General features: G+C 43.7%; 1 protein-coding gene across 2 annotated transcripts in view; it reads left to right on the top strand.

Moving 5' to 3' along the window:
- DNAAF9 (dynein axonemal assembly factor 9) overlaps window positions 1-13,370 on the top strand; it is a 2,133,167-nt gene that overhangs the window by 2,107,893 nt on the left and 11,904 nt on the right. The window lies entirely within an intron of this gene.

Raw genomic sequence — 13,370 nt, 5'->3', positions numbered from 1 at the left:
TCAACCGAAATAAACTATGGAAAAAGCTATACACTTGGAAATGCCCCCCTGAAATACTGGAACCCATCAAGGCCCTCTATAGCAACACCTCAATAAAGGTCTGTTTTATATCTGCTGGTATAGTATCTGACTCCATATCAACAGGCTGCCCATTAGCCGCAACACTTTTCAACTTCTTCATTTTCCACATCATGATACACCAAGCAACTGTGGATGCATTTCCCCCTAAAATCAATGATATCAAGATGCTGTACATTCTCTACGCTGACGACTTGGTATTACTGGACAAAACTTGCATAGGCTTGCAAAGAAGACTTAACGCACTAGATAAATATGTCAAAGATAACAACATGAAGATCAACACCTCAAAAACCCATGTCATGTCGTTAACTGCAAAGAAAAACTCTAAAGCAACCACCTATTGTCTGACACTTGACAAAAAAGCCTAGAAACAGTCAAAACAACTAAATATCTTGTAATCCAACTAAACCAGTCAAAAACAGAAATATACTGGATGGAGCATCTGAAAAACAAATGCCTTGCTCTTGCACGACATGGCACCATACGGTCACTTCTCCTTGACTCCAACTCTCACATTTTACAAACAAAAATGACCCCAATACTCACCGCGGGAAGCAAGAACATCTTTAACCTCCCACGTCAAATATGGGAAATAATGGAGGACACCTACTGGAAGAAAGTACTGGGCCTACCGAAATGGGCCTGCCGACATCCTTCCCCGCAACCAGAATCCGTTTTGAACTAGGACTACAGTCACTTGACTCCTCCAACATCTGGAAACATATCTCACTCTATAGAAAGACTATCATCGACGACAACATCCCCTCGATCAAATTCCTAAAGAGAACTCCATCTACTGTCCATAACCCAACCATCACAAGATGGAAAAATTCTGCAAACAAATCTTAAAACACCATGAAATAGACAACGTTATTCTGACAAATCGTCCCCTGAAAGCAAAGAAAAGACTCAAGGAATTTGATTGGATCCAGACATGCGAGGACAAGAATAAATACAAACTCTAGTTACCTACAAGCTACGAGACAAGAGCGCTTAACGAACTTCCGAAGTACCTAACAAAATTCCCTTGCAAACGCATTCAAGACACCTTCCTATGTTTCCAACTGAACATTTTGCCATCCAGAGAATATCTCGCAAATACACAGCAAATCCCCCTTGGAGAATAACACTACAGATTTTGCAAAAACAACACTGCACCTGAAACACTCTTCCACCGCTCCATGGAATGCGCCTCTTTTTACGAGATACAAAAAATATTTGTACAGATGCTCATGAAAGAACACGTCAATCTTGACCAGTCTGAGAGATGGGAACAGATCACAAGCGGACAATCCTTTCCACTTCTCTTTAGAACAATGCAATTCTGGGAGAAAATAATGAATATGATTACACCAAGCAAGTACCACCAAGTACCTCTTTGCCTCGGTACGCTACTCGTGGATTCGAATCGGCTGTTGTCTTCCTTTTGCTGCAGCGTTCTTCATGGGATACTTGCTGAACTGACGTGTGCAAAGCCACGCCCCCCTGCAACACCGCCTACAAAAACAGATGTGCACGCACCAAGCAAGTACCACCACGTACCTCTTTGCCTCGGTATGCTACTTGTGGATTTGAATCAGCTGTTATCTTTCTTTTGCTGCAGTGTTCTTCGTGGGATACTTGCTGAACTGACAGTAAAACACTGTTTACAAGAAGATTTATAGACTGATAGTTTCATAGACGTTCAAGAATGTTCACTTTTCTATTTGTTTTTTTATATAGTGTGCAAAGCCACGCCCCCCTGCAACACCGCCTACAAAAACAGATGTGCGCGCGCACCAAGCAAGTACCACCAAGTACCTCTTTGCCTCTTCGCCTCGTTGCCGAGTTGCCGAGGCCAGAGGCAATACTTGTGGTGCTCTCTTTAGTTTGCTTTATCGCGAGCAGGCGTAGGTAACGTGGCTTAACCCCTTTATTTTATTTTATTTTCTGATTCACTCGGCATAATGAGAACTTTTCGTCTTAAAACTGGAATGCCACCGTCGCTTTGCATAGCTACGGACACGGGAACCTCTATCTGTCCTCCACAAGCCTGCATGAATTTGAACTCCACACCCACCAGGATGAAAGGAACTAAAGGGGAATTGCCTAATATGGACATACGGTCATTCTGTAGCGCATCATTGTTTGCTTATAGAGCAAAGTCTAGATGGGAGAATGAACAGTCAAAGGAAAAGACATTTCCGTTTCCAGGTGCCCAGGAAGGAACCCGAGAGGAGCAGCCGCTGAAATCATTGCCCTGTCACTCTATCTCAGATACTGCTCTCTGGAAAGTATACCTGCTACCGTTCAGCCCATTGCAACCGCTCACTTGACCCCGTTTACCAAAGACATTGCTTTAATAGACTTGGATCTTAATGATTCTGTATTTTCCAGTAAGATGTCTGAGAATCTATCCAAATCACCCATAATGTTCTCTGAAGTGTCGCACACTACGATAGAAACTGTCTCTTCCATTTCCATCTCAGAGTCAAGCGTACCACAGACTAAAACACAGGGGTTGAATACCTCATTCTGCTATGGAAAAACAGACTCTTTTTTTAAACATCACGTTACAAGCTATGAACTTAGTCATCCAGTCACTAGGCAAAATATATCAAACCTTAGACACCCGATTAGTAACACAAGAAGCACTCATGCAAAAAATGTTTGCATTGCTTGAGTCTTCAAAGAGTGATATTCAGCTGAACTTGGCTTGCAATTCTACATGCTCATTGTTGAAAGTAATAACTAGTACCGTAGCCTCTCAGGCTGTTTATATCCATGAGCCAAAAGATGTCAGTGTTACTGCGGTGGTAAATGGGGCAGGTGAAGGAATAACCAGTGTCCTACCCCACATTGCTTCCATCATATTTGATCCGGCAACAAATATTACAAGCTTATCTAATGAGAACAGTATGAATCCACTGACCAAACATAATGTGGCTCCCAAAGGCGCATTATTTCCGATTTTCACTCCAGAAATCCCGATTGCATGTAAGCAATATAATAAGAAAAACACAGGAGTAACAACCATATTCGATGAGCTTTCTCAACAATCAATGAGCAATGTAACTAAAAAGATCAAGAAAGCGAATCTGAAATTATCTAAAAATGAAAGCTCTACAGCACACAAGGGAGGTGCCACCACTAAAAAATGTATAAAGGCAATTACACACTGCAAAAAGAACCAAATACTAGCCTCAAAAGCTATTAAGAAAAAATACGCTCAGCAAATGAATAGTAAAAGAAAAGAGGATATATCCTCTTTTCAGCCTATACAAGCGTTGAACTACTCTCCATTGAATGACCTTATAAAGGTGTCACGTCTTCAAAGCACATCTAGTCCCCCTTCATGTTGTGACTCAGCAGATGTTAATAATCCTAAATCAAACGTGAATAGGAACCCCAGTGATAAGAGCACTCTAAGTTGTGATCATGATAGATCTGAAATTAGGAAAGCGGTAGACGCTTATATGTCTGACCGCCGTCAGTCCCAAATAGAGATACCTAAGAAGACGTGTGAATGCACTCTGAGTAAAAGTGCTCAGGGACAGGTGCTAACTTGAGCCTGACACAGAATCAGGAGTCGGAATCATTGTCAAATAAGATGAATACAGCCCTAGACTCCCATAAAGGAGTCCAAGAGATGAGCAAAGAAAGAATTGACTGGTTAAAGGAACATCCCACAGTTAAATGTACGAGCGCATGGCACACTCCCAATGGGTGACTTGACTAGCGCGATTACGAGATTAATTGAAGATGCACTAGGGAATCAGCAATCAACACCTGTGTTGATTAAGGAATCGACTGAGAGGGAAAAACCTAGTAAAAAGACTGACAGAAAAAAACATTTCTAATAAAACAAAACCAGCTCCCTACTCCTTAATTCTAGCTTGTAAACCCCCACCATTCACACAATATGATTTGAATCAGAGGGCAGTGATGGCGATATTCTCGGATATTCATCAGCTTGAAGATATCGCATCAACTGATTTGGCACTGGTAGAATTTGTAGAAGGTAATAATTTGAACATAGTGAGACTCTGGATACAGTCCAGAGTGGTGCAGAACCTTATTTGGTTGTCAAGGGATTCTTTGGCCACATTGGGCTTCGATCTCAGTATTGACCATTCTACTCTACAAGGGGCAACCATAAAGAGTATTCAACTCTCTCCGGTATCCCCCCTTCAGAGTCAGCAAGTCGATGCAAGTCAATTAAAACCTTCAATGCACAACAAGACAAAGTGTGTTTCCTTCAATTTGCCTTGCTCTTGCTCGCAGAATATTCATCATAAATAGCTGAGCCAAAAAAATGCACAACCTCTCACTTTAGTTAGTTGGAACACCAGGGGGCATAAACATCTTGTCAATAATGATCAACATCATTTGAATAGCTATGATTTTGTACTTTTACAAGAAACTTGGCTCACTACTCCCCCGATTTGGGATTGTTATGAAGTGCATTTGAATCCCGCTATTAGCACAGCAATGGGAAGACCAACGTCAGGACTCCTCACGGCAGTCAGAAAGAGAAATGATTTCTTGTCACAACTGTGGGCCGTACCAAATAACTTTATGATGTTGGTGAAGGTTTGCATTTATACTGATGATGCTTATGCTGTGTTAAATTTATATTGGAACTCAGCGGCAATAAGGGATGATTGCTTCTTCAATGATTTCAATAGCCTATTGGATATGGTGGTCAGCGATCAGCAAACCAGGTTTCTTATACTCGCTGGTGACCTAAATTTGAGGTGTCTAGGAAGTGTGAATGGGCAGATTAATCAAAGACAAGAATGTTGGAAAGCTTTAGTCCAACACAGAGGTTTGTATGTTTTGAATGAAGCGTTCACATCAGATATACCGCCTGCTGCAACCTGGCACAGAGGTTCTGTGTCATCAATCATAGATTATATCTATGTGAATGCAGCTCTATGGCCTGCTGTTCAAAAGGTTTCTGTCATGGCTTCAGAAGCCAGTGATTATAATATGCTGGTTGCGGAACTAGGAACCCAAATGCAACTTGAGGCTGTCCGTAAGGAACTAACTGAGGGTTGTCTGGTTGCAAACTCAGGAGGGTGCCGTCTATGATGGTCGGAGGATGCTCTAATACATTTTAGCGAGCTACTTGAAGAGTCAAATTTGAGCAGTGTGAATATGATAGAATATTCAGGAATTGTCGACAGTAATATGCTCCAAACATTTCAGCAAACTAAAAAAAATAAACTTCAATTACTATACAATCTAAACAAAAACATTTACACACATTTGACCATTCGGTACGTCTAAGGAAAACTGACTATCGAGCAGAAATAAGGAAACTCGCGGTGCATCCTCCCGCCATCTGATCAACCCTTGTAGGGAAGCTGCGCAATGAGTATAAAAACTGGATAAGGTGTCATCGAGGAGCCCTTTATCAGAAAGATGGAGCAGAAATGTTAAAAACACTTGCCAGCAAAAATATGGCCAAAATGTGGGCAGTAATGAATCAATCAGTTGGTCTACATCAGATCTGTGTGCAATCAACCGCTGTAGATACACATTCCTGGGTCTCGCATTTCAGTGAATTATACGTGGCACCACTCACTAGCTCCATCTCACACACATCCAACACTGCGATCCCCTTCAACTTATCATTTAATGAGGCTGAGATAGTTCAATTAATTGTTACTGCGAGCAAGTCTAAAGCAGTGGGGCCAGATGACTTGTCCAATTTCATCATGCAAAAGAATCCCGAAGTCTGTGCATCTATCTTGTTCCACATCTTCACTGCAGTTAATCAGCATCAAAAAATTCCATCTTCATGGACCCAAACCATAACAGTACCAATCTACAAAAAGGGTGATCGTCGATCTCCTGACAGTTATCGCCCTATATCCTTATTAGACGCTCCAGGAAAATTTTTCTGTAGAATCATACTGAAAAAAACATAATGACTGGGTTGAAAAGAAATCATTGTTAGACCCATTCCAGTCAGGATTCGTTAGGGGATTAGGAACCATCCCTAACATTTTTGCTCTTACAATGGTGCAAGCGCAACAGCTAACAAGAGGACAACCATTGTACCTGGGATTTATTGATTTTAAAGCTGCTTTCGATTCAATTGATTCAAGGGAGCTACTTTTCATCAAACTCAGAAAGCACAATTGCCCAAGCACCTTGCTATCTTTAATAACCTTGCTTCACACAAGTACATCTATGCAAGTTCGCATAACTCTTAATGGGCTGTTATCGTCAAAAAACAACTCAGAGAGGCCTAAAACAAGGATGCACCATGGCTTCCTTCTTGTCCAACTTTTTTATATTTGAAATAGGTGAATTTTTGACTAACTATGTGGGAGACCCCCCAAAGATAGGGACGCAACAAGTCCCTTACTTATTATATGCAGACAATTTAGTTCTTCTATCACAAACACCGAGGGGATTACAGAATATGTTAGAACAACTAAGCAATTATGCTAAGGTTAATAACCTTAATATTAACTCACACAAATCTCAAATAGTGATATGTAATCCAAAGAGGAAAAACCCTGGACTGGGTGATTTTAAATAGCAATTGCAGCAGTCAAGAATGGACATTGTCAAAGAATATAGGTATCTAGGTGTAGTGGTACAACATAAGAAAACACTAGGTCAATATAAGTGTGAAATAAACACCAAATTACAATCTTTAGTGTCACAATCTCAACTACTTCTGCAGAAGTTTGGGAAGTTTTCCATGAAGCATCTCATGTTTTACAAGATGAAAGTTACGCCTATATTGCTTTATGGTGTTGAAGCTTGCCTTCCCAGAAAACGTAATGTTTGGGATGGCATAGAATCCCTTTATTGGAAACAATTATTGCAACTCCCTAACAGTTCACCTATAGCGTTAATTTGCTTCAAATTGGGTCTCACATCTCTTTATTCACAAGTGGTGTGGAAACAATGTGCATTCTTTCGAAAAGCTTTACTTGGCCTAGAGAAACCGACCATCTTAAAGGTCATAGCTTATAATTTACTCACGTCAAATTACATCTTCCCACGGAAATGACGTAATCATATTCTGGATGCACTTCATGATCCGTTCTTTAGTTTGGAAGAGGTGTACCTTTGTAAGCATATCAAGGATCAGATTGTTCCTCTGTTGATAGGAGGTGTAGACTCTGTGGGTGCAGTCCAGTGTAATGTCGCCCGATGAATCATTTAGCAGTTGATGAAAGAAGGCCATCACATAGTCCTCCAAATCTGCATCCAAGATGGTCATGGGTATCCTCCGGAGCATGATATTATTCCTCTTGGATCTGTTTTCTGAATCTTCCTACTTGCTTGAGACCGATTTCATTTGTTGTTCAAGTGATGACATTCTGCAGGCTAGCTCCTCCTGCTCATGTCCCTGCTCACACAAAACCGTTTCCGTCTTGTCAACCCACTTCTCAACGCCATCATCTGCTTGTTTAAATCGGGAACAAATTTGGTTAGATTTACAATGCAGTCCTTTATTTCTTTATTGATTTCAGCCAACATGTCTTGGGGATCTGACCTCCTCGTTGGTGGGTTCTCAGCCTCTGATAGTACATGATGAATGAATCTGTGCAGCCATCAGTTGTGTCCGCTTTCTGCCCCTGCATCATGGCTTTGACATCTCCTAAGAGTGCACCTTTCTGCTTGCCTGGTTGTTTGACCATGTCCCTCTTCTCCTTGGACTCTTCCTGCCACCGGTGTAGACCCTCTAATTGCCTTGGTACAACATGATCCTTATCAGTCAGCTGCCTCTTCACCCTAGTTGTAGTAGTCCCGACCTTGTTTGCCGCACTTCGTCTCCAATCGGTGCATTTTATGCTGCCAGTAGGACGGTTGGCCCTCCCTGGATTAGACTCAAAAGAGCTGTGAGTACCCTAGTCACTGAGCAGGATGTCCAAAGTTAATGCTGTTGTCCAGCACGCTACACTGCCTACTAGTGCAGTCGCCGGTTTGGATTACATACTCAAGTGGGCATGCACCTCCATTTGGTTACCCCATTGTCCAACACCATGCACCTTCAATGGATTGCCTTTCAGATTTTTTTTCCATATGGGACGTAGTGGACCTCGACTCTGACATCGATCGTCGATCCATCTTGCTCGGTGCCCGATTGCAGACTCCGGACGTGACATTTGGTGTTGTGTACATATATCACATTACTACGCTGCATAACTAAGTTCTTTTTTTCCATGCACTTGACACACTGCTTTGAGGAACACAGTGAATCAGGTCTTTGACTCTTTTTCACTTATTTTTGTCAGATTTGCTTTTTTTATTTGCCTGCGAGATGTCAGTGTTTAAGGTTTCAAACAGTGTACCGACGCCAGTCTAAAATGTCAATGTCCGACCCGCCTGAGATATGCGTGTGGTGTCTCGGCACGGGTCAAGACACTGAGGGGGTGTACGTCGTGTGCTAAAAGGAATCCAAAATAGGTGCATGAGCGGGTATCTAAACCCGTGCTTAGCCGCTATCGCCTTTGAAATCTCTGTGCGTTCCACCGTCCACTCAACTGAGGCTAAGGGGCATTCTCCCGAAAAAGAAATATGAAGAAGTGGCCCCACTGGAGGAGCCACTCTTCCGTATCGTCCTCGCACAAGAAAACCAACAGGATTCCAACTCTTTGTCAGAAAGTGGTAAGCCGTCGGCGGGCCGACGACTCGGCAAGAGTGGGAAGAGTTGAAGTTCCAAATGCTGGAAATGTTTCAGAAACATGCAGGTCCGGGTTCGCTCCCAAGAAGCAGGCCTCTGAGGCATCAGCGGCACTCTTTACACCCGACCCCACGCAATCCCCATTACCAACGCCATCGGCGGCAGGCAATACTTCGGGTTCGATGCCAAGAAAGACCCTAAAATCCTTGATGAAGGGGCCTACACATGAGCCACAGGATTTGGGCGCCACCAACGCCTCTTAGGTGCCAACGCCCTGTTCAATGCCGACGCTCACAATATCGGCGCCGAAGGAAAGACCTTGCCACCAAAGATCTGCAGAAGATCTTTTGTTCCTCTCTACTACCCCGATTTCTTTGGCTCTATGCCGTCGATCTTCGGCACCGATGGCGGAGATGATCAAGGGGACATCGATCCTGTGTATGTAGGGACGGGGCGTTGACTATTTTGACGACCAAGCTAAGTCCAGCCTTACACCCATGCCAAATTTCGTGCACTTGTAGATAGGGTGGTCGACAACATAGGGCTGCATGCTGCAGCAGTGCCAGTTCAAGATTACGAATTAACCGACATCCTGGACGAGGGCCCACTTACTGAAAGGAATATGCCACTGAACCCCAGCGATCAACGATCCATTAACCTCCTTATGGCAGCACCCGTGCTGGACTCCTTCAGTCAGCTCCACTATGACCGGGAAGTACAGGCGGCAAGAGGAGACCTGCCATTTACTGTCTGCTCACCATTCCCCGGAAGCTCTTATCGTGCAGGCAGCCACAGTCTCCACCAGACCAGCGTCTTCTACCTCAAATCTGCCTCCTGATGGGGAGGGCAGGAAAATTGACGCAATGGCTAAAAAGGTATTTACGTCTGGCAGCATGGCTCTTAAAGCTACTAATGTAGTCAGTGGTTTTGCCAAATACTCTTTCGGCCTCTGGAAGGAGCTAGAGCTGGTGACTCAATACATCCCTGAGAGAGAGCTGCAAGATGGCTTCATACAGCTGGTGGAAGATGGGAAGGAAGTGGGCGGCAGTCGCTGCAAATGGGCCTGGATGTGGCCGACTGCATGGGCTGTTCTAGGTCATCGGCTTTAGTATTGAGGAGAAAGGCCTATTTGAGGTATTTTCGAAAATGTCCAAAACAGATTGTTGGACATGAGAATTCCTTTTCGGCCAAAAGGCAGACTCCCCCTAAAAAAATTTAAGGAGTCAAAGATCGCTGCAAATTAGCTGGGCCTAGCTGCTTGCCTTCAGCTTCACCACTACGGGCAAAGGCTACATGCGCAGCTCCCGCAGCCCAGGACACGGGCAGAAGCAGTTCTTGCGCTCCATAACGTGTAAGGGATCTTCCAGAGGCCAGCACACAGCGTCAGGGGTGGCTCCTCCCTCTAAACCGCTTTGATTTCCCATCCCACAACTTACCGTCAATGGTAGACAGCTGTTAGAGCACTGGCCCATGCGGTGGGGCTAAACCACCGAACAGACCCCCACCACCTCCAAGCCAACTGGCACAGGAGCTCCAGGAAGAACTGTGAGCCCTGTTGAAGAGTGCCGTGGAAGAGGTACCGCCCAAGCAGAGAGGGTTGGATTTTGGTATTCCCGGTATATCCTGGTGCCCAAGAAGGGAGGAGATCTCCGTCCTATTTTGGACCTCAGGGCCTTGAACAAGTTCCTGAGGAAAAACAAATTCCATGCTCTCGAATTGCAAGGTTGGCTGGTGTCAATAGATCTGCAGGACGCTTATTTCCATGTGCCGATATATCAAAATATATCAGTCCTCTATGAGGTTCCTCATTGAGGACTGTTAGGCAGAATCCTGTGCAGATCCCTTAGGGACCACTACACACAATTAAGACTACAGGTGGCAATACAAGTTTTACCTTTGGTACAAGCCTGTACTACTATGTTAAAGTGGTGGCAGTAGCGGAGCAGCCAGGCCTATCTCAAGAGTATATGAGAAGTAAGCAGTAGTAGAGATTACACAAAGGGGCCACAATTACTGTGACTCAAGCAAACACTCAAGGTTTCAGGTAGAAAAATAGAAGTACATTTATTTTTAAACCATTTGTTATAAACACGACACTCCTATTAAATTCAAAATCACACGTAAAATACACTTAACTAACCAATTCACTTTGTACGGTATAAATCAACCGCACAAAGTGACGAAAGCCACTCTTCCTCTGCTGGATCACCCGAACTGCAGGAACTACCAGGAACAACCTCCACCGCAGGAGCCACTTCTTCATTTAAAGGTACATTGTTCCGCCAGGCCGCCCTTTCTTTGCGGTAGCACTAAAGGTGTTTTAAATCATTTACCTACCTGTTGGGTTGGCAGCCCCTCTCTCTTAACATTGTCTTTTCAACTTCTGCATTCCCCTTATCCACTTCGTTAACCAAAGACTTGACTGCAGCTACAAGAACATTTTGATCCTGGGCCCTTGTCCTTTACCAACTGACTTTGGCAAGGGCCTAATGACTCTGGTCACATTTGTTAGATCTGCCTTCTTTAGATTGATTCTGAGCTAGAACTGTGTGGTGCACCTATTTCTTTTAACTACCCCTTCCTTCCCATTTTTAAACCTTGTGAAATGCCATTTTGCTCAGTTTTCATTTAAGTGTTGATATACTGATACACTGTCTTGCTGAAACTGGTCCACAAATGTATGGGAAGTGTTGCTAGGGTGTGTAAGAACCTGTTTCTATATAACTTGTGCTTTCCCTCCCTTTTGAGGAATTGTAAGAGGGTCCCTTGTGTGTAGTTGTCACTGTCCCGTTTTGCTCAGGTTTCACTCTGGTTCACTTGGTCTACAATTTAACTTGGGAGTGTGTATATTTTTCCTTTGACTTAATTTAACTTGCTTGATGACTGTGATACATGTGTTGTATCTAGAAGTGTGTAAAATAAATATATAACTACTTTTTAATACAAAGCTTTGGTCAGTGTTTCCTTGTGCCATAGTACTGAAGGCCTATTGTGTAAACCCTGAATACTGGTCATCTCCCTCTTGAGATAAGTCTGACTGCTCAGCCACAGCTACCAACTAAATCTTTGTGGTACCAAAGGGGATTTATTGCTCTCACCTGTAGTCCTAATCTTGTGTAGCGCTCCCTAAGGGAACTGCACAGGATTCTGCCTAACGGGCAGTCCTCCAGAGTTTTCTGGTTTTGGTGCTGTCCTCGCTTCTTCCCTCCTCTGGATTTACATACTGCTTTGGGAGTTTATCATAGATGAGTAATCCGTGGGAAGGAGGACTGTTGTTTTTGATGGATGTTCCTCCCACGGATTCCTTATCACCCTCCCTACCTGCCCCTCGTGGCAGATTGCTAGTACACCGTTGGTTCTAAGGAAAACGAATGCAACTGAGGTCACGAGACACAGCGCATCAATATATACTCCTGTTGGACACAGAGTGCGTCGGGTGGAGGCAACGCAAAACCGCTATGCACCCCATGTGCTGGGAAAGTATGTCAGGCTCGAGGCTCACCTGAGTCTAGGCGCAACAAGATGATGGTGGGGACTGTCTTCGGCTATGCCATAAATGAGAACCCTGCAGCTCAGAACTACTTTCTCCAGACGCCACCCTGCCCACAATTTGTAACAGGTCGGGTGACACCCAGAGCAAGACTCTGATGAAATTAGGAAAACCCCTCAAAGAGGGAACAAACCTAATGTGTCTGATGGTGGTTTGAGGTGGAGTGGAATGGAGGAGTAACAGTCCTAGATTCCAGAAATACACAGGAAGGCCTGAAAAGGTAAGCATTCAAAATCAAAAGGAAAATAAGTCCAGGGTGACAGGAAGGCACAGACTTGAAGGAGCGCTGTGCTACGGAGCCAAGTTACCTTAGCATTGAGATGCAGTGCAGTCCTATGGAGACAATCTTATGTAGGTCTCTGGCACACTATGGGTCTTTGTGTGCCTGGAGTCCCTGGGGCGTTACTTTCGCCACGTTGCGTGCCGCTATGATGGAATGGGCACATACACAGAACCGCAGCCTGTCACAGGCTCAATCTTGAACGGGGAAATTCTTGAAACAAGTTGTGCGTGATGCTTCCATCGTGTCAAGATAGACCAGTGTCGGGAATTCACGGCATAGGATTATTATAGATAAAGAATACGTGGGAGGAACATCCATCAGAGAGAACATTACTGAGAGGTAAATCATATATTGTTCTTCTATTAGCGCATCTTCAATGAATGAACAAAGTTATTGATGCTTCAAGTTGTGATTCAAATTAATAAGAATGGCAGATGGAATAATTCAGTCTTTGAGACAGTTCTACCAAAATGCAAAAGATTTGCCTCTATAGAAGCTCTCCTGCCTTTGTGCCGGCATGACAATCCATGCCTACGCAAATGCAGGAGCATTTGTATGTCGAAGAGGAAGGAAGTCAGCGCTAAGGCAAGTTGCGCTCCAACCTTCTCTGCAATACAAATGATTTGAAAATGTGGATTTTACACCTTTTCACGTTACGCCACTTCAGAACTTGAGCTTTGTGTACTCTAAGCACTTATGTGATGTCGAATGTAGCATTTCAGCTAAATAGTTTAACTTCATAAGTTTGTTAATTTGTCTGTTAATTTGTCTGTGAATCAGGAAGTGATGTGGGTGGCCCTCATGAAATTTTCTTAGATGGA

Source organism: Ambystoma mexicanum, chromosome 6q (assembly GCF_040938575.1).
Source record: "Ambystoma mexicanum isolate Mex_15411 chromosome 6q, UKY_AmexF1_1, whole genome shotgun sequence".
NCBI classification, from domain to species: domain Eukaryota; kingdom Metazoa; phylum Chordata; class Amphibia; order Caudata; family Ambystomatidae; genus Ambystoma; species Ambystoma mexicanum.
This window is presented reverse-complemented; position numbering and strand designations above follow the sequence as displayed.